Raw genomic sequence first — 19,389 nt, forward strand, 5'->3', positions numbered from 1 at the left:
CACTAGCTGTTCGAGAGATTCAAATTAAGACCACAACAAGATACCATCTCACACCAATTAGAATGGCTGCCATTAAACAAACAGGAAACTACAAATGCTGGAGGGGATGTGGAGAAATTGGAACTCTTATTCATTGTTGGTGGGGCTGTATAATGGTTCAGCCACTCTGGAAGTCAGTCTGGCAGTTCCTTAGAAAACTAGATATAGAGTTACCCTTCACTCCAGCGATTGCACTTCTTGGTATATACCCGGAAGATCTGAAAGCAGTGACATGAACAGATATCTGCATGCCAATGTTCATAGCAGCATTTTTCACAATTGACAAGAGATGGAAACAACCCAAATGTCCTTCAACAGATGAGTGGATAAATAATATGTGGTACATACACACGATAGAATACTATGCGGCAGTAAGAAGGAACAATTTCATGAAACATATGACAACATGGATGAACCTTGAAGACATGATGCTGAGTGAAATAAGCCAGGCACAAAAAGAGAAATATTATATGCTACCACTAATATGAAGTTTCAAAAATGTAAAACAAATGTTTTATAATGTAGAATGTAGGGGAACTAGTGATAGAGAGCAATTAAGGAAGGGGGAACAATAATCCAATAAGAACAGATAAGCTATCATGGGTAAATTTAACGTTCTGGGAATGCCCAGGAATGACTATGGTCTGTTAATTTTTGATGGGTATAGTAGGAAGAAGTTCACAGAACTGTTGCTATTTTAGGTTACTTTCTTGGGGTAGAGTAGGAACATGTTGGAAGTAAAGTAGTTATCTTAGGTTAGTTGTCTTTTTCTTACTCCCTTGTTATGGTCTCTTTGAAATGTTCTTTTATTGTATATTTTAATTTTTTTTTTATTTTTTTTAATTTTTTATACAGTTGATTTAAAAAGAAATGTTTAATTAAAAAAAAAATCAAGGAAAAAATATGCAGATCCAGATCCCCCTTGAGGAGCTGGTGGAGAATGCAGGAGTATTGGCCTGCCCCACCTCAATGGTTGCTAACATGACCACAGACATAGAGGACTGGTGGTTTGATGGGCTGAGCCCTCTAACACAGGACTTGCCCTTGGGAAGACTGTTGCTGCAAAGGAGAAGCTAGGCCTCCCTATAATTGTGCCTAAGAGCCTCCTCCTGAATGCCTCTTTGTTGCTCAGATGTGGCCCTCTCTCTCTAGCTAAGCCAACTTGAAAGGTGAAATCACTGCCCTCCCCACTATGAGCGAATCTCCCTGGCAACATGGAATATGACTCCCAGGGAGGAATGTAGACCCAGCATCGAAGGATGGAGAACATCTTCTTGACCAAAAGGGGGAAATGAAAGGAAATGAAATAAACTTCAGTGGCAGAGAGATTCGAAAAGGAGCTGAGAGGTCACTCTGGTGGGCACTCTTTTGTACAATATAGACAACCCTTTTTAGGTTCTAATGAATTGGGGTAGCTGGTGGTAGATACCTGAAACTATCAAACTGCAACCCAGAACCCATGAATCTTGAAGACGATTGTATGAAGATGTAGCTTATGAGGGGTGACAATGGGATTGGGAAAGCCATAAGGACCACACTCCCCTTTGTCTAGTTTATGGATGGATGAGTAGAAAAATGGAGGAAGGAAACAAACAAACAAACAAACAGACAAAGGCACCCAGTGTTCTTTTTTACTTTAATTGCTCTTTTTCACTTTAATTATTATTCTTGTTATTCTTGTGTGTGTGGTAATGAAGGTGTCAGGGATTGATTTTGGTGATGAATGTACAACTATGTAATGGTACTGTGAACAATTGAATGTACGATTTGTTTTGTATGACTGCATGATGTGTGAATATATCTCAGTAAAATGAATAAAAAAAGAATTATATACCACAATCAGGTGGGATTTATTCCAGGTATGCAAGGCTGGTTCAACACAAGAAAATCAATTAATGTAATACACCACATAACAAAATCAAAGGGCAGAACCACATGATCATGTAGATTGATGCAGAATAGGCTTTTGACAAAATTCAACATCCTTTCTTGATGAAAATAGTTCAAGGATAGGAATACAAGGGAACTATCTCAATATGATAAAAGCAATGTATAAAAAACCCACAGCTAACAAACACCATACTCAATGGGGAAATACTGAAAGCTTTGACTCTCAGATCAGGAAAAAGGGATGCCCACTGTCACCATTGTTATTCACCATTGTGCTGTAAGTTCCAGCTGGATCAATTAGGCAAGAAAAAGAAAATTTAACCAAATTGGGGAGGAAGAAGTAAAACTTTAACTGTTTGCAGGTGAAATGATCCTATATGTAGAAAATCCAGAAAAATCTACAGCAAAGCTACTAGAGCTAATCAATGAATACAGTGAAGTGGCAATCTGGAAGATCAGTGTGCAAAACTCATTTGTGTTCCCATACACAATTAATGAGCAACAGGAGGAGAAAATCAAGAAAAAATTCAATTTACAATACGAACTAAAAGAATCAAGTATTTAGGAATAAACTTAACCAAAGCCACAGAAGAGCTATACACAGAAAATTACAAGAAAGTGCTAAAAGATAACAAATATCACCTAAAAATTGTAAGAACATACTGTGTTCATGGACTGGAAGACTAAATAAACTTAAGATGTCAATTCTACCTAAAAGGATTTATAAATTAAATGCAATACCAATTAAAATCCCAACAATTTATTTTGCAGAAATAGAAAATCCAATAAGCACATTTATTTGGAAGGGCAGGATGCCCTGAATAGCCAAAACTATCTTGAGAAAGAGGAGCAAAGTGGGAGTTCTCACACTACCTGTCTTTAAAGCATCGTACGAATCTACAGGGGTCAAAACAGCATGGAACTGGCATAAGCATAGATATACTGACAAATGGAATTGCATTGAATGTTCAGAAATAGACCCTCTCATTTGATCTCAGTTGATCTTTGAACAGGCAGTCAAGCCAATGCAACTGGTACAAAACAGCTTCTTCAATAAATGTTTTTTAGAGAAATGGATATTAATATCCAAAAGAATGATAGAGGGCTCCTCTCTCATACCCTACACAAAAACAAAAACAAACAAACAAACAAAAACTCAATATCAATCAAAGATCTAAACATTAGCAATAAGACCATAAGATTTTAGATGAAAATGTAGGGAAATGTATTCAAGCTCTTGTGATAGGAGGTGGTTTCTGAGACCTTACACCCAAAGTGTGAGCAATGAAAGAAGAAATTGATAAATGGGATCTCCTCAAACTTAAACACATTTGTACATCAAAGGACTTTGTTAGAAAAGTAAAAAGGCAGCCTATCCTATGCGAATCAATATTTGGAAACCATATATCAGATAAAGGAGTAATATCTAGGATATATAAAGATATCTTGTAACTCAAGAACAGAAAGACAGACAACCCCAATAAAAATGGGCACAAGACATGGAGAGAGACTTTTCTGAATAGGAAATACAAATAGCTCAAAAACATGGTAAAAGATACTCAACTTTCCTGGCTATTAGGGAAATGCAAATAAAAACCAAACTGAAATATCATCTCACACTTACTATAATGACCATTATCCAAAATAAAACATAAAATTATGAATACTGGAGAGGATGTGGAGAAAGAGGCACACTTATTCATTGTTGGTGGGAATGTAGAATGGTGCAGCTACTCTGGAAGTTAGTGTTGGTGGTTCCTTAGGAAGCTAAGACTAGAACTGCCATATGATTCAGCAATTCCATTACTAGGTGTATACTCAGAGGAACTGAAAGCTAAGACACAAATTGACATTTGTAAACCAATGTTTATAGATGCATTATTCATGATTGCCAAGAGAGGGAATCAGCCCAAATGTACATCAATGGACAAGTACATAGACTCTTGTATATACACATGATGGAATATTATGCATCTGTAAGACAAAACCGAGCTACAGAGCATATAACAACGTGGATGAACTTTGAGGAAGTTATGTTGAGCAAAGTTAGCCAGAAACAAAAAGACAAATAATGTATGGTCTCACTAATTTGAACTAACATTAATGAGAAAACTTAGAGTTAAAGCTGAGGACACAGGTTATCAGGAGATAGAGAATCAAGATAGGGCATTTGGTGCTGAAGAAGTATAGAATGTTCAACAGGATTGATTGTATAGATCCAGAAATGGATTGCATAATACTGTGTGATGGTAGCACAACATTGTAACTACACTGAACAAAGATGTCTGTGAGTAAAGCTGAAAAAGGAGGGCTATGGTCATGTACAACACCAGAAGGAAAGATAGACAATAAAGACTGGGACTGTGAAACTCGGAAACTTAGAGTGGTCGGTGATGATGACTAAAAGATATAAATATAAAAATGTTTTTGCATGTGGGAGAACAATTAATGTCAACCTTGCAAGGTGCTGAAAAAGGGATGGTATCGGGGGAAAATATAATCAATGGAAACTGGAATCTATGGTTAATGCAACATTGCAATATGCTTCTATTAAATGTAACAAAGGCAAAATACTAAACATAAATGTCTATGAGAGGGGATATCAGGGAGGGGTGTGGGATTCTTGATAACGGTGTTTTAGTCTGACCTTATTACTGTATTGTATGGTATTATAATTTTAATCATTTTATTATTTTTTTAATTTTGGGGGGAGTAGTGAATATGTTCAAGTATTGATTGTGGTGATGAATGTAAAACTATATGATGATAATGTGAACAATTGATTTTATAGAGTGGGTTACTGTATGATATGTGAATATATCTGTACAAAATTGAAGGGGAAAACATAAACAGAGAGACACAAGCACTGGAGAAAACATGGTGAGATGGATGTAGCTATTTCCTGTTGTTGGGCAAGTAGAATGGTGGAGCCAATCTAGAGGATAGTGTGGTGGTTCCACAAGAAGCTAAGTGCTTGGGTGCCATAAGGACCTGCAAACTCATTATGGGGTAAATTCTTGGAATATCTGAGAGCAGGGACATGAATGAACATTTGCATACTGGTGTTTATGCAGAAGTATTCATGATTCACAATGCATGGAGGTGGCCTAAGGGTACATCGACTGATGAACAAAATGGTGAACTGTGGTGTATGCATGCAGCAGAATATTCAGCAGCTGCAAGAAAGAATGGAGTTGTGAGACACAGAACTATGTGAATTGATCTTGAAGACAGACCTTTGAGTGAAGTACACCAGAAATGAAAAGACAAACATAATGTCTCACTAACATGGTCTAATTATAATGTGTAATCTCTGATAATTGAAACTTAGAACACTGGTTATCAGGGAATGCTTATTGTAATGGTCCATAGATTATAAGCTCTTACAGCAGTCATATCTGTTCCTGAGTTGTAATACTTAACTCCAAATTCTTGATGCTAAGCATTTTGTGTCTAACTTGGTTGACCTCTGAAACATTGGATATCTTTGTCTGATGACTGAAATCAGTGCTAGAGCTTGGCAGCTATGAATGTCAGTATTACCTCTGACAGCAACTGTTAAGAAAGCTGAAAAAGAGTTCAGATTTCAATTAGAAATATGAGTGAAGTGAATCTGGTCAGGAGTTAGGCAAATTAGGCCAAAGGGTAAAGGATGTTATTGACTGCATTTTAGTAACTCAGTTTCTATGTGAGACCAAGGGAAGAGATGTTTATTTGGTGAAGCATCTATATTTTCTGCCACACACTAAATATTTTTTCTTTTATGGTCAGTGTTTCAAACACCATAGTTACATGGAACTTTGAATAGAAAGTGAGATCTGGTAGGTTTGTACTGGTTATTGTGAAATTCTGATATATCCCAAAGTAATTTGGGCAGAGAATAAAAATATATTTGCAGCCCTCCCAAAGAACTGGGGAAAATGCAGAAAGTTTGGACTTCCCCACCTGGGTTATTACTTGTATTCTCAAAAGCATTGATAATGAACAATTTAGTAGGCTGAGCCTTCGATCTTGGGGCTTGTCCTTATGCAGTTTTTACTGAAAAGGAGAGGCTAAGCCTACTTATAATTGTGCCTAAGGATCTCCCCAAGAGTATCTCATTTTTGCTCAGATCTGGCTTCCCTCTCTCTCTAAGCTGACTTTGCATGTGAACAAACTGCCCCTCCCTCCATGTGGTACATGACTCCCAGGAGTGTAAATCTCCCTGGCAACATGGGCTATGACTCCCAGGAATGAGCCTTCACCCATCATCATGGGATTGAGAAAATCCTCTTGACCAAAAGGGAGAAGTGAATTGAAACAAAATAAAGTTTCAGTGGCTGAGAGATTTCAAATGGAGTTGAGAGGCCACTCTGGAGGGCATACTTATGTGCTATATAGATATCGCTTGTTAGTTGTTATTTCTTTGGAACAGCTGGAAGCAATACCTGAAACTGCAGCAATGCAACCCAGTATCCTTGATTCTTGAAAAAGTTTTATAACTATGTAGCTTATATGATGTGATTATGTGTTTGTGAAAATCTTGTGGCTCACACTCCCTTTATCCAGTGTATGGACTGATGAGTAGAAAAATGGGGACAAAATGAAAAATTGGGTTGATGGAGGAGGTGGAATGCTTTGGGTGTTCTTGTTTTCTTTTATTTTTATTCTTATTTTAATTCTTTCTCCAGTAAGGAAATGTTCAAAAATTGATTGGTGTGATGAATACACAAATATATGATGGTACTGTGAGCAGTTGATTGTATCCTGTGGATGATTTTATGGTATGTGAATGTATCTCCATAAAAGTGAATTTTAAAAAACAGTTTGGACTTTTGGCTTCTTGCTCTGAATCACAGTTCTCACCTGCCTGGAACAGGGATCCCAATGGTCATTGTTTCAACACTTGCAAGTGGAGGTTGAAAAAATAAAATCACCCTTAGGGCTGTGAGAAAGGCTGATTAAAGAGCACCATCTGCTTGGCATGTGAGGAAAGTGAACCTCAAAGAAGGCAAAAGTAAAATTGACCAGCAGAATAAACATGTGAAAATAATCAGGTGCCTACACATCAGAAAAATTTACAAGCCATTCAAAAAACAGAAATATAAGACCCATTAAAGGGAACAAATTAAAAACGTGGAAGAGACACAGAATTTGGAACAACTAATCAAATATGTTCAAACAAATCCCCTAAATCAATTCAAGGAGATAAAGGAAAATATGGCTAAATAGATAAAGGATATTAAGAAGTCACTGTGTGTGTGAAAATGAGACTTCAAAGCATGCCAAGAAAAATAACAGAACTTATGGTATGAAAGTTACAATAGGTGAGTTTAAAAATACACCAAAGGAATACAACAGCAGATTTGAATGGGAAGAATAAAGGATTAGTGAACTTGAAGACAGGACAGTTGGAATCTTACAGACAGAAGAACAGACAGAGAGAAGAAAATGAGGAGGGTCTCAGGGAATTCAATGATGGCACAAAGCATGCAAACATATGCACCATGGATGTCCCAGAAGGAGAAGAGAAGGGAAAAGGGACAGAAAGAATATTTGAGAAAATAATGGCAAAATCCCCCAACTCTAATGAGAGAAATGAATATACATGTCCAAGCTGTGCTCCAAAAAGAATAAATCCTGATAGACCTATTCCAAGACACATTCAGTGAGAATGTCAAAGGCCAAAGATAGAGAATTCTGAAAGCAGCAATAGAAAAGTGACTCATCACATACAATTTGTCCTCAATAGGATTTAATTCTGACTTCTCATCACAAACCATGGAGGTAAGAAGGCAGTGGTATGATATTTTTAAGATAATGAATGACAAGAATGACCAGCCAAGAATGCTATATCTGGCAAAATTGTCCTTCAAAACTGAGAGAGGCTCCCCTGGCCTGGGGCATGAGTACAGGGCCCCACCTAGGGTAGTATGGCCCCACTCTGATGTGCCCTCTGCCAGTTGGTTCAGAGCTGCACACAGCCATGCCCTGGTCACAGTCTGGTTCCCAGCCCTGCTCCTGGGTTGCCACCCTATCCATGAAGATGCACTTCTGTATCCCCATTTCCCAGAACAGCAGCCCGATGCACTGCATGTGTGTGTGCTATGTGCTGTACTCCATGTACCTGGATGGGTTCATCTTCTGTAGGGTGTGCTGCCACCAACTACATCATGGAATGAACAGGTGAGTTGAGTCTTTGGAAATTGCCCACCTCCCTTTCCACTAAAGAATTATCTCAAAATGACCACATCCATGCCTGATGAGAGGAGGGAACAGTTGGAACAATATTTGCAAAATGTATCCATGGACCCAAACATGTTGAGAAGTGATGTGTTCATTACTTTTTAAAACTGTTACAGCTGGAAACATTTAATATCACTACGAAGAAATCCACTCCTGATATAGTTCTGCCTGATGGAAGTAGTATTAAAATCAAAATTCTAATATCAGATATTGCTGAAAGAGTCCTAGAGGTATTTCACACAGAATTAGACTTTGTCAGGAGTTCTTGGACTACTTCAGCCTATTTTGCATTCAGTTGCACAAGGAGGGCAAGCACTCTGTTGTGAAAAAAATGGCAGACTTTGAACTTCCCCATGTTAGTCTTCAAATTTCAAAAGTGGAAAACTGTAAGTTTGCACCCTGAAAGTGGTAAATGGGCCCTTCCCTTGATGCCAGGCTGATGGACTGCACATTGGCTGGAGAGCTGACATACCTGCAGGCAATACAGGATATTGAAAAGGAATGGGCCAAGCATACACATGCACAGAGGGAGAAAGTAGAGGTTTTCCTGAAAGAAGACAACCAAACAGTTTTTGGTGCTGTCTCAGGGGGTATGTCATTATGGATACATGCAGCTGGATCCCTGTACCTGTGACTATCAAGAAGCAGGATGTGTGGCCATTATTTCAGTCAGCAATGAACAGATAAGCTGCTGCATAACCCTACCTGATAACAAGACCCAGGATGTTGTCTTCCAGATTAATAGGGTGAAGTGCTGGCAGGTCACTTTCCTTGGGATGCTACTGAATACGGACGGGCCACTGAAAGCTCTCAACCAGAACTTAAAGCTCAGTTTTCAGTACAGGGAGGACAGTTGCTGGCAATGGGCTGGGTTTTTAAACAAAACAGGCTTTTTTGCTGAGTAGCTGCTTGAAAAAGATGATCACAGAAAGGATGGTAAAGCTAGCTGCAGAGAATCCAGAAATGCAGATTGAAGTTGCAGAACAAGGCAAAAGTAAAAGAAATCACATTCAACAAAATCAGTAGAAAGAATATTTTAGTTTTCTACCAAGAAAAAGCAAGATTTCCATTAAGGTAACTTAAGATGACTGGGTTTTTGGTACCATAAAGGAAAAAAGATCTTTAAAGAGAAAGTCTTTTTAAAATATCCTTTAAGGCTATCTCAAGACAATGAACAAAATTTAGGGGTTGAAGGTGGACTTCCTACCAGATTTAGAAGAAATTTTAACCCCTCCTATTTTTTGGTAATAAGATGGATCATATTCATCAAGACTATTACAACACAGATTAAACTCTATGTTAATCTCAAGATTAAAAAGAAATAGGGGAAGGAGGGGGCAAGATGGTGCCATAGAAGGGAGTGAAATTTAATTAGTCTCCTGGAGAAACTAATGAACAACCAGGAATAGCTAGTAAATTATTTGTAATAACTGCTGAGGGACAATTGTGACTGTCCACACATCATATGCCAACCAGGATTGGGAGGAATGCCTGAGATTGCAGCATAAATTATGTAAGTAAAAGCTATGGAACAGTGACAGGAGCCTCTTTCCTCCATGGCGGGCTAAGCTGCAAAACCTCACTGTGGTAGAAAGCAGCAATCTCTGAGCAAGCAAATGCAACTCAGTCCAGCTCCAACTGGGGTTTTAATTAACAAATGTGGACTGCTGAATACAAGCTATAAGCACCTAATAAGCAGACAGAGGCTTTTAGTGATGACTGACCTTAAAGAATGAGTGGACTTATCTGTCCTTGGAGGAGGAGCCCAGAAGACCAGTGTTACCTCTGTCTGATGGGTGAAACTGGGGCACTGTGGACTGGCTCTGAAAGGGGGCTTTCATTCCTTTTTCTCTCTCTCAGCCTGAGGGGCTCAGTAGAGTGATCCTCAGCCATTTTCATTTCACAGCACTCTGACCCATACAGAGGTGGAGATAGAGTCAGAGAGACAAAGGAGATATTCAAATGCAGATGAAAACTCCCTAGGGGTTGAATCTTCCCTAAGAGGAAGGAGGGGTGCCCAGCCCTACTACTGGGCTTCCCTTCAGAACCAGACCCCATAGCCTGGGGGGAAACAGCCAAAACAGAAACTAAAGGGGCCACACCTCCTTAAAGCAGTCAGGAGTGACAGGCTGACAGGTGCCACTACTGGACAGATGAGGAAAAGCACAATGGCTAGAGACCTCACAGGAAAGTCAGTCAATCTCTAAGACACACCCACAGGGGACTTGAAACTGAATATAACCCCACTCTGAGATCTGAACATGTTGTGGTCTGGGAAAATCTGATTGGGTTAACCAAGGAAACCAGATGCCTAGACAATAGAATACTACAATCTACACTGTGAAAAACAAAGGTATGGCCCAGCCAAAGGAGCAACCTTACACCTCAATCAAGATAGAGTTGAGATATTATTTTACTTTAATGAAACAATCTAATAAAGATTTTCAAAGAAATCTGCTAAATCAAATCAAAAAACAAATCAAGGAGTTCAGGGAAGATATGGCAAAAGAGGTGAAGGCTATAAAGAAAACACTGGGTGAACATAAGGTAAAAATCAAAAGTTTGTAAAAACAACTGGCAGAATCTATGGAAATAAGAGACAAAACACAAGAGATGAAAAACACAATGGAGTAATACAACAGCAGATCTCAAGAAGCAGAAGAAAACACACAATAACTGGAGAAAAAGACAACTGAAATCCACCCTACACACAAAAGAACAGATAAGGAAAGAATGGAAAAATATGAGCAACGTCTCAGGGAATTGGATGACAACATGAAGCACATGAATGTACATGACATGTGTGTCCCAGAAGGAGAAGGGAAAAGGGGGCAGAAGCAATAAAAGAGGAAATGATCAATGAAAATTTCCCGTCTCTTATGAAAGACAAAATTACAGATCCAAGAAGCACAGTGTACCCAAAACAGAATAGATCTGAATAGACCTATGCCAAGACACTTAATAATCAGATTTTCAAATGTCAGAGACAAGGAGAATCCTGAAAGCAGCAAGAGAAAAGCAACCCACATAAAAAGACTATGTGTGAATTTCTAAGCAGAAACTATGGAGGCAAGAAGGAAGTGGTGTGATATATTTAAGGTAATGAAAGAGAAAAACCACCAAGCAGGAATCCCATATCCAGCAAAACTGTCCTTCAAATATGAGGGAGAGTTTAAAATATTCTCTGAAAAACAGTCAATGAGAGAGTTTGTGAACAAGATAGCTGCTTTACAGGAAATACTAAAGGGAACACTACAGACAGATAGGAAATTACAGGAGTGAGAGGTTTGGAACACAGTTTTGGGTGATGGTGGCACAGAAATGTGGGTGCACTGAACGGGGTTGACTATGGCTATGGTTGAGAGAGGAAGGTAATGAGCATGTGGGACAGCAGAAGGGAAGAGGAAAGATAAAGCCTGGGGCTATGTAACTCAATGAAACCTGGAGTGCTCAACAATTGTGATAAAATATACAAACCCATTTTTTCATGGGGAAGAGCAAATGAATGTCAACCCAGCAAGGTGTTAAAAATAGGGTGGTATTGGGGAAAAATATGGTCAATGAAAACTGGAAAGTGTAGTTAACTGAAACATTATGTTATGCTTCCTTTAATGTAGCAAAGGCAATATACCAAAACTAAATGACTGTAAGAAGGGGACCTTTTATATATATTCCCATCATTTAACCTCCAACTTTCCTTCTGGTGACATGCGTGACTCTAAGCTTCCCCTTTAAACTACATTCATACACCATTCAACACTGTTAGTTATTCGCACAATAATGTGCTACCATCACCTCTGTCCATTTCCAAACACTTAAGTTAAACCTAGTTGAACATTCTGCACATAATAAGCAATCTCTCCCCATTTTTTATCCTCATTCTATGTCCTGGTAACTTATATTTCATGTCTATGAGTTTACATAATATACTTAGCTCATATCAGTGAGACCAGGCAATATTTGTCCTTATGTGTCTGACTTATTTCATTCAATATAGGGCCCTCAAGGTTTCTTCATCAACTCGTTTTTTTTTAAGATTGTTTTTTCACCCACCATAATTTCTGTCCTGTGTGAACAATTGATGGTTCCCTGTAAAGTCACAGGTAGACTATGTCCATGATTAATGGTATGAGTATTAGAAATCTTTTTCATGAACTAGAACAAATGTATGACACTATAACATGAAGTTAATAATAGAGGGGTATGTAGGAAAAAATATATGTATTGCAAACTATGTACTACAGTTAGTAGTATTTTAACATTCTTTCATCAACAGTAACAAATATTCTATACCAATATTATGAGTCAATAGTGGGGGGTTGGTTAGGGGTATGGGACGATTTGAGTTTTTTTTTTTTTTTTGTCTTGTTTCTTTCCTAGAGTAATGAAAATGTTCTAAAAATTGAAAAAAATATAATTGTGGTGATGGATGCACAGCTGTATGATAGTACTGTGGGCAACTGTGCACTTTGGATCTTTGGATAATTGTATCATATTTGAACAATCCCAATAAAATTTAATTTTAAAAAAAAGTGACCAAAGTTATATGGTCGATTTTTTAACCACTCATAAATCACAACTGACAAGCCCAAATCAACTAATATAAAACTCATTCTATTTTTGTTCTGAAATAAATATCTGCCAAGTTTCATGAAGTCTTTTTTATGTTCTGATATCCATGAATGTAAGACTAATTATAAAACATAAACATGCAGTGAGTCTAAATTGTTATCATCTCAGATGTACTTTAAGCATGGATATAGGGAAACTATCAGGACTCAGTTGCTGCTTAGAGTTTTTTTTTTTTTTTTTTTTTTTTGACTTTTATAAAGAGGGTTTATTTGGTTACAATGTTACAGTCTTAAGGCCATAAAAAATCCAAGGTTAGGCATCAATAATAGGGTATCTTCACTGGAGAGAGGCCATTGGCATCCAGAAAATCTCTGTTAGCTGGGAAGGCACATGGCTGGTGTCTGCTTGCTCCCAGGTTGCATTTCAAAATAGCATTCTCCAAATTGTCAGCATCAGCTTTTAATGGCCATCTTCAAAATGTCTCTCTAAGCTGCAGCTGCGAACTTCTTCTATCTGAGCTCTTATAAGGCTCTAGTAAACTAATCAAGACCCAGGCTGAATGGGTGGGTCACATCTCCATGGAAACAGTCAAAGAATTACAATATAATCAACACTAATATCTCTGCCCATACAAGATTGCATGAAAGAACATGGCACAACATCTAAATGCAACACATGATCCTAGATTGGACCAGGGACCAGAAAATAAAAATCCCTATAAAATGCATTATTGGTATCACAGGATAATATCTCTACTGAGAAACCTGATAATGAAGATGCTGAGTCCTTCTCTCTATGCTGCTCTCATATACCACCTGATGTTTTCTGTTCTAATAGTGAAGAACCAGTTATTCCTTCTGATATAGAAGCATATTTAACAGAACTTTTACCTAAAAGCACTCAAGTACAATTTCCAAGTGATAAAAAGTGGAAAGACCTTACTATAATAACTGTGACAGATGATTCATATCCTTCAAGTCCTGTATTAGAATATTATACTGAAGGAGAAGCTAAATAATTAAAAAAAATCTGTGAATATTTTCAAGAAAACAGAAAGGTCCTCTCAACCTTCTTAGATATAGGTAACATGTTATCCCCTGGTCTTCTGTGAAAACAGGGTGGGACTGCAGCTGTTACTTTAATCATAGAGAAGTCGTAAATAATGTAGCAAGGTTGAATACAGTCCTAATCAAATGTATGTTTATCAGTGTGATACAATGGCTAAACTAATCATAGAATAAAATGAAAAACTATATTAACAAGTTAGAGACAAGTAATAGTAATCCCTTTTCTAATTTTTAGACTATATAAGTAAAAGTATGTTATATTGCTCTTAAAGAAATTATAGCTTAATTAATAAAAATATTATCAGTAGAGTTTTATAGGCATTCAAGGCTAAGTCTCTGATAACATGGATACCTTCCTTTGATCTTGAACTACTCGTGGATCAAGGCGCTTCGCTTCATGAGTCATTCGTGTTCACAAAGCAACATTTAATGTAAAAATAGAATGACTTAATTAAAGGTCCTCTAAATCAAGAGGCTATAAAATTTCTGTAACTGAGACAAGGGGGCGCTCTCTCTGATCACATGTTCAGCTGCATCTGGAGGAGTAGGGGCTCCCAGGCTTCACAAACTATCAATCAATTTTTACATTGTAAACTTGTTCCTTTTACCTTAAGTGCTCCTTTAGTAAAAATATGTTAAAGGTGGATTCTTGTCTTGATTGCTCTTTATGTTTAAACTATTGTCTGTCCCTATACTCTTTTTTTTTTTTTTAATTCAGTTTTATTGAAATATATTCACAAACCATACAGTCATCCATGGTATACAATCAATTGTTCACAGTATGATCATATAGTTATGCGTTCATCACCACAATCTATTTCTGAACATTTTCCTTACATCAGAAAGAATCAGAATAAGAATAAAAAATAAAAGTGAAAAGAGAATACCCAAACCATCCCCCCATCCCACCCTATTTGTCATTTAGTTTTTACTCCCATTTTTCTACTGATTTTTTTTTCAATTTTTTAACTTTGTTTATCAAAAAATTAAAAACAAACAGGCAAACAACAACCAAAAAAACCCCACAACATTTCAAACAAAGCAATGGATTAAGGAAAACAAATAACCTAAAATAACTACTTTGCTTCCAATATGTTCCTACCATACCCCAAGAAAATTAGTAAACCATGTCCAAACAGAGGAGTAAGAAAAACAAATAATCTAAAATAACTACATTGCTTCCAACATGTTCCTACCATACCCCAAGAAAATTAACAACCCCTAAGAAAACAAAGGAATAAGAGAAAAAAAACCTAAAATAACTCTATTGCTTCCAACATGATCTTACTATATCCAAGAAAGTTTACAAACCATAATCATTCCTGAGCATTCCCATAACATTGAGATTACCCTCCATAGTTTATCTGTTCTTATTAGATTATCATTCCCCCTCCACTAATTGGTATCTCTAGGTCCCCTACATTCTACAGTATAAAACATTGTAAATTTTCACAGAATTCACATTAGTGGTAACATACAATATCTCTCTTTTTGTGCCTGGCTTATTTTGCTCAGCATTATGTCTTTTTTTTTTTTTTTTTAATCTTCATTTTATTGAGATATATTCATATACCACGCAGTCATACAAAACAAATCGTACTTTTGATTGTTCACAGTACCATTACATAGTTGTACATTCATCACCCAAATCAATCCCTGACACCTTCATTAGCACACACACAAGAATAACAAGAATAATAATCAAAGTGAAAAAGAGCAATTGAAGCAAAAAAGAACACTGGGTACCTTTGTCTGCTTGTTTCCTTCCCCTATTTTTCTACTCATCTATCCATAAACTAGACAAAGGGGAGTGTGGTCCTTATGGCTTTCCCAATCCCCTTGTCACCCCTCATAAGCTACATTTTTATACAACTGTCTTCGAGATTCATGGGTTCTGGGTTGTAGTTTGATAGTTTCAGGTATCCACCACCAGCTACCCCAATTCTTTAGAACCTAAAAAGGGTTGTCTAAAGTGTGCGTAAGAGTGCCCACCAGAGTGACCTCTCGGCTCCTTTTGGATTCTCTCTGCCACTGAAGCTTATTTCATTTCCTTTCACATCCCCCTTTTGGTCAAGAAGATGTTCTCCGTCCCACGATGCCAGGTCTACATTCCTCCCCGGGAGTCATATTCCACGTTGCCAGGGAGATTCACTCCCCTGGGTGTCTGATCCCACGTAGAGGGGAGGGCAGTGATTTCACCTTTCAAGTTGGCTTAGCTAGAGAGACAGGGCCACATCTGAGCAACAAAGAGGCATTCGGGAGGAGGCTCTTAGGCACAACCATAGGGAGGCCTAGCCTCTCCTTTGCAGCAACCGTCTTCCCAAGGGTAAAACCTGTGGTAGAGGGCTCAACCCATCAAACCACCAGTCCCCTATGTCTGTGGTCATGTTAGCAACCATGGAGGTGGGGTAGGCGAATACCCCTGCATTCTCCACAGGCTCCTCAAGGGGGCACTGCATCTTTTTTTTTCCTTCTATTTTTTTTTTAACTTTCCCTTCTTTTTTAAATCAACTGTATGAAAAAAAAAAGTTAAAAAGAAAACAAACATACAATAAAAGAACATTTCAAAGAGACCATAACAAGGGAGTAAGAAAAAGACAACTAACCTAAGATAACTGCTTAACTTCCAACATGTTCCTACTTTACCCCAAGAAAGTTACCTAATATAGCAACATTTCTGTGAACTTGCTCCTACTATATCCATCAGAAATTACCAGACCATAGTCATTCCTGGGCATCCCCAGAACGTTAAATAGCTTATCTGTTCTTCTTGGATTATTGTTCCCCCTTCCTTAATTGCTCTCTATTACCAGTTCCCCTACATTCTACATTATAAGCCATTTGTTTTACATTTTTCAAAGTTCACATTAGTGGTAGCATATAATATTTCTCTTTTTGTGCCTGGCTTATTTCGCTCAGCATTATGTCTTCAAGGTTCATCCATGTTGTCATATGTTTCACGAGATCGTTCCTTCTTACTGCCGTGTAGTATTCCATCGTGTGTATATACCACATTTTATTTATCCACTCATCTGTTGAAGGACATTTGGGTTGTTTCCATCTCTTGGCAATTGTGAATAATGCTGCTATGAACATTGGCGTGCAGATATCTGTTCGTGTCACTGCTTTCCGATCTTCCGGGTATATACCGAGAAGTGCAATCGCTGGATCGAATGGTAACTCTATACCTAGTTTTCTTAGGAACTGCCAGACTGACTTCCAGAGTGGCTGAACCATTATACAGTCCCACCAACAGTGAATAAGAGTTCCAATTTCTCCACATCCCCTCCAGCATTTGTAGTTTCCTGTTTGTTTAATGGCAGCCATTCTAAACGGTGTTAGATGGTATCTCATTGTGGTCTTAATTTGCATCTCTCTAATAGCTAGTGAAGCTGAACATTTTTTCATGTGTTTCTTGGCCATTTGTATTTCCTCTTCAGAGAACTGTCTTTTCATATCTTTTGCCCATTTTATAATTGGGCCGACTGTACTACTGTCATTGAGTTGTAGGATTTCTTTATATATGCAAGATATCAGTCTTTTGTCAGATACATGGTTTCCAAAAATTTTTTCCCATTGAGTTGGCTGCCTCTTTACCTTTTTGAGAAATTCCTTTGAGGTGCAGAAACTTCTAAGCTTGAGGAGTTCCCATTTATCTATTTTCTCTTTTGTTGCTTGTGCTTTGGGTGTAAAGTCTAGGAAGTGGCCGCCTAATACAAGGTCTTGAAGATGTTTTCCTACATTATCTTCTAGGAGTTTTATGGTACTTTCTTTTATATTGAGATCTTTGGTCCATTTTGAGTTAACTTTTGTGTAGGGGGTGAGGTAGGGGTCCTCTTTCATTCTTTTGGATATGGATATCCAACTCTCCCAGCCCCATTTGTTGAAAAGACCATTATGACTCAGTTCAGTGACTTTGGGGGCCTTATCAAAGATCAGTCGGCCATAGATCTGAGGGTCTATCTCCGAATTCTCAATTCGATTCCATTGATCTATATGTCTATCTTTGTGCCAGTACCATGCTGTTTTGGCAACTGTGGCTTTATAATAAGCTTCAAAGTCAGGGAGTGTAAGTCCTCCCACTTCGTTTTTCTTTTTTAGAGTGTCTTTAGCAATTCGAGGCATCTTCCCTTTCCAAATAAATTTGATAACTAGCTTTTCCAAGTCTGCAAAGTAGGTTGTTGGAATTTTGATTGGGATTGCATTGAATCTGTAGATGAGTTTGGGTAGAATTGACATCTTAATGACATTTAGTCTTCCTATCCATGAACATGGAATATTTTTCCATCTTTTAAGGTCCCCTTCTATTTCTTTTAGTAGAGTTAAGTAGTTTTCTTTGTATAGGTCTTTTACATCTTTGGTTAAGTTTATTCCTAGGTACTTGATTTTTTTAGTTGCTATTGAAAATGGTATCTTTTTCTTGAGTGTCTCTTCAGTTTGTTCATTTCTAGCATATAGAAACATTACTGACTTATGTGCATTAACCTTGTATCCCGCTACTTTGCTAAAGTTGTTTACTAGCTCTAGTAGCTGTATCGTCGATTTCTCAGGGTTTTCTAGATATAAGATCATATCATCTGCAAACAATGACAGTTTTACTTCTTCTTTTCCAATTTGGATGCCTTTTATTTCTTTGTCTTGCCGTATTGCCCTGGCTAGCACTTCCAGCACAATGTTGAATAACAGTGGTGACAGCGGGCATCCTTGTCTTGTTCCTGATCTTAGAGGGAAGGCTTTCAGTCTCTCACCATTGAGTACTATGCTGGCTGTGGGTTTTTCATATATGCTCTTTATCATGTTGAGGAAGTTTCCTTCAAATCCTACCTTTTGAAGTGTTTTTATCAAAAAGGGATGTTGGATTTTGTCAAATGCTTTTTCAGCATCTATTGAGATGATCAATTGATTTTTCCCTTTTGACTTGTTAATGTGTTGTAATACATTGATTGATTTTCTTATGTTGAACCATCCTTGCATGCCTGGAATAAACCCCACTTGGTCATGGTGTATGATTTTTTTAATGTGTCTTTGGATTCGATTTGCAAGTATTTTGTTGAGGATTTTTGCATCTATATTCATTAGGAAGATTGGCCGGTAGTTTTCCTTTTTTGTAACATCTTTGCCTGGTTTTGGTATTAGATTGATGTTAGCTTCATAAAATGAGTTAGGTAGTGTTCCATTTTCTTCAATGTTTTGAAAGAGTTTGAGTAAGATTGGTGTCAGTTCTTTCTGGAAAGTTTGGTAGAATTCCCCTTTGAAGCCATCTGGCCCTGGGCCTTTATTTGTGGGAAGATTTTTGATGACTGATTGGATCTCTTTGCTTGTGATGGGTTGGTTGAGGTCTTCTATTTCTTCTCTGGTCAGTCTAGGTTGTTCATATGTTTCCCGGAAATTGTCCATTTCTTCTACATTATCCAGTTTGTTGCCATACAGTTGTTCATAGTATCCTCTTATAATTTTTTTAATTTCTTCAGGATCTGCAGTTATGTCACCTTTTTCATTCATTATTTTGTTTATATGGGTCTTCTCTCTTTTTGATTTTGTCAGTCTAGCGAGGGGCTTGTCAATCTTGTTGATCTTCTCAAAGAACCAACTTTTG

The 19,389-nt window shown here is 37.7% G+C and overlaps 1 pseudogene; it reads left to right on the forward strand.

The window, feature by feature from the left end:
• Window positions 1-7,948: 7,948 nt before the first annotated feature.
• Window positions 7,949-9,297, forward strand: LOC119522352 (annotated as a pseudogene).
• The last annotated feature ends 10,092 nt before the right edge of the window (window positions 9,298-19,389 follow it).

Source organism: Choloepus didactylus, chromosome X (assembly GCF_015220235.1).
Source record: "Choloepus didactylus isolate mChoDid1 chromosome X, mChoDid1.pri, whole genome shotgun sequence".
Lineage (NCBI taxonomy): Eukaryota > Metazoa > Chordata > Mammalia > Pilosa > Megalonychidae > Choloepus > Choloepus didactylus.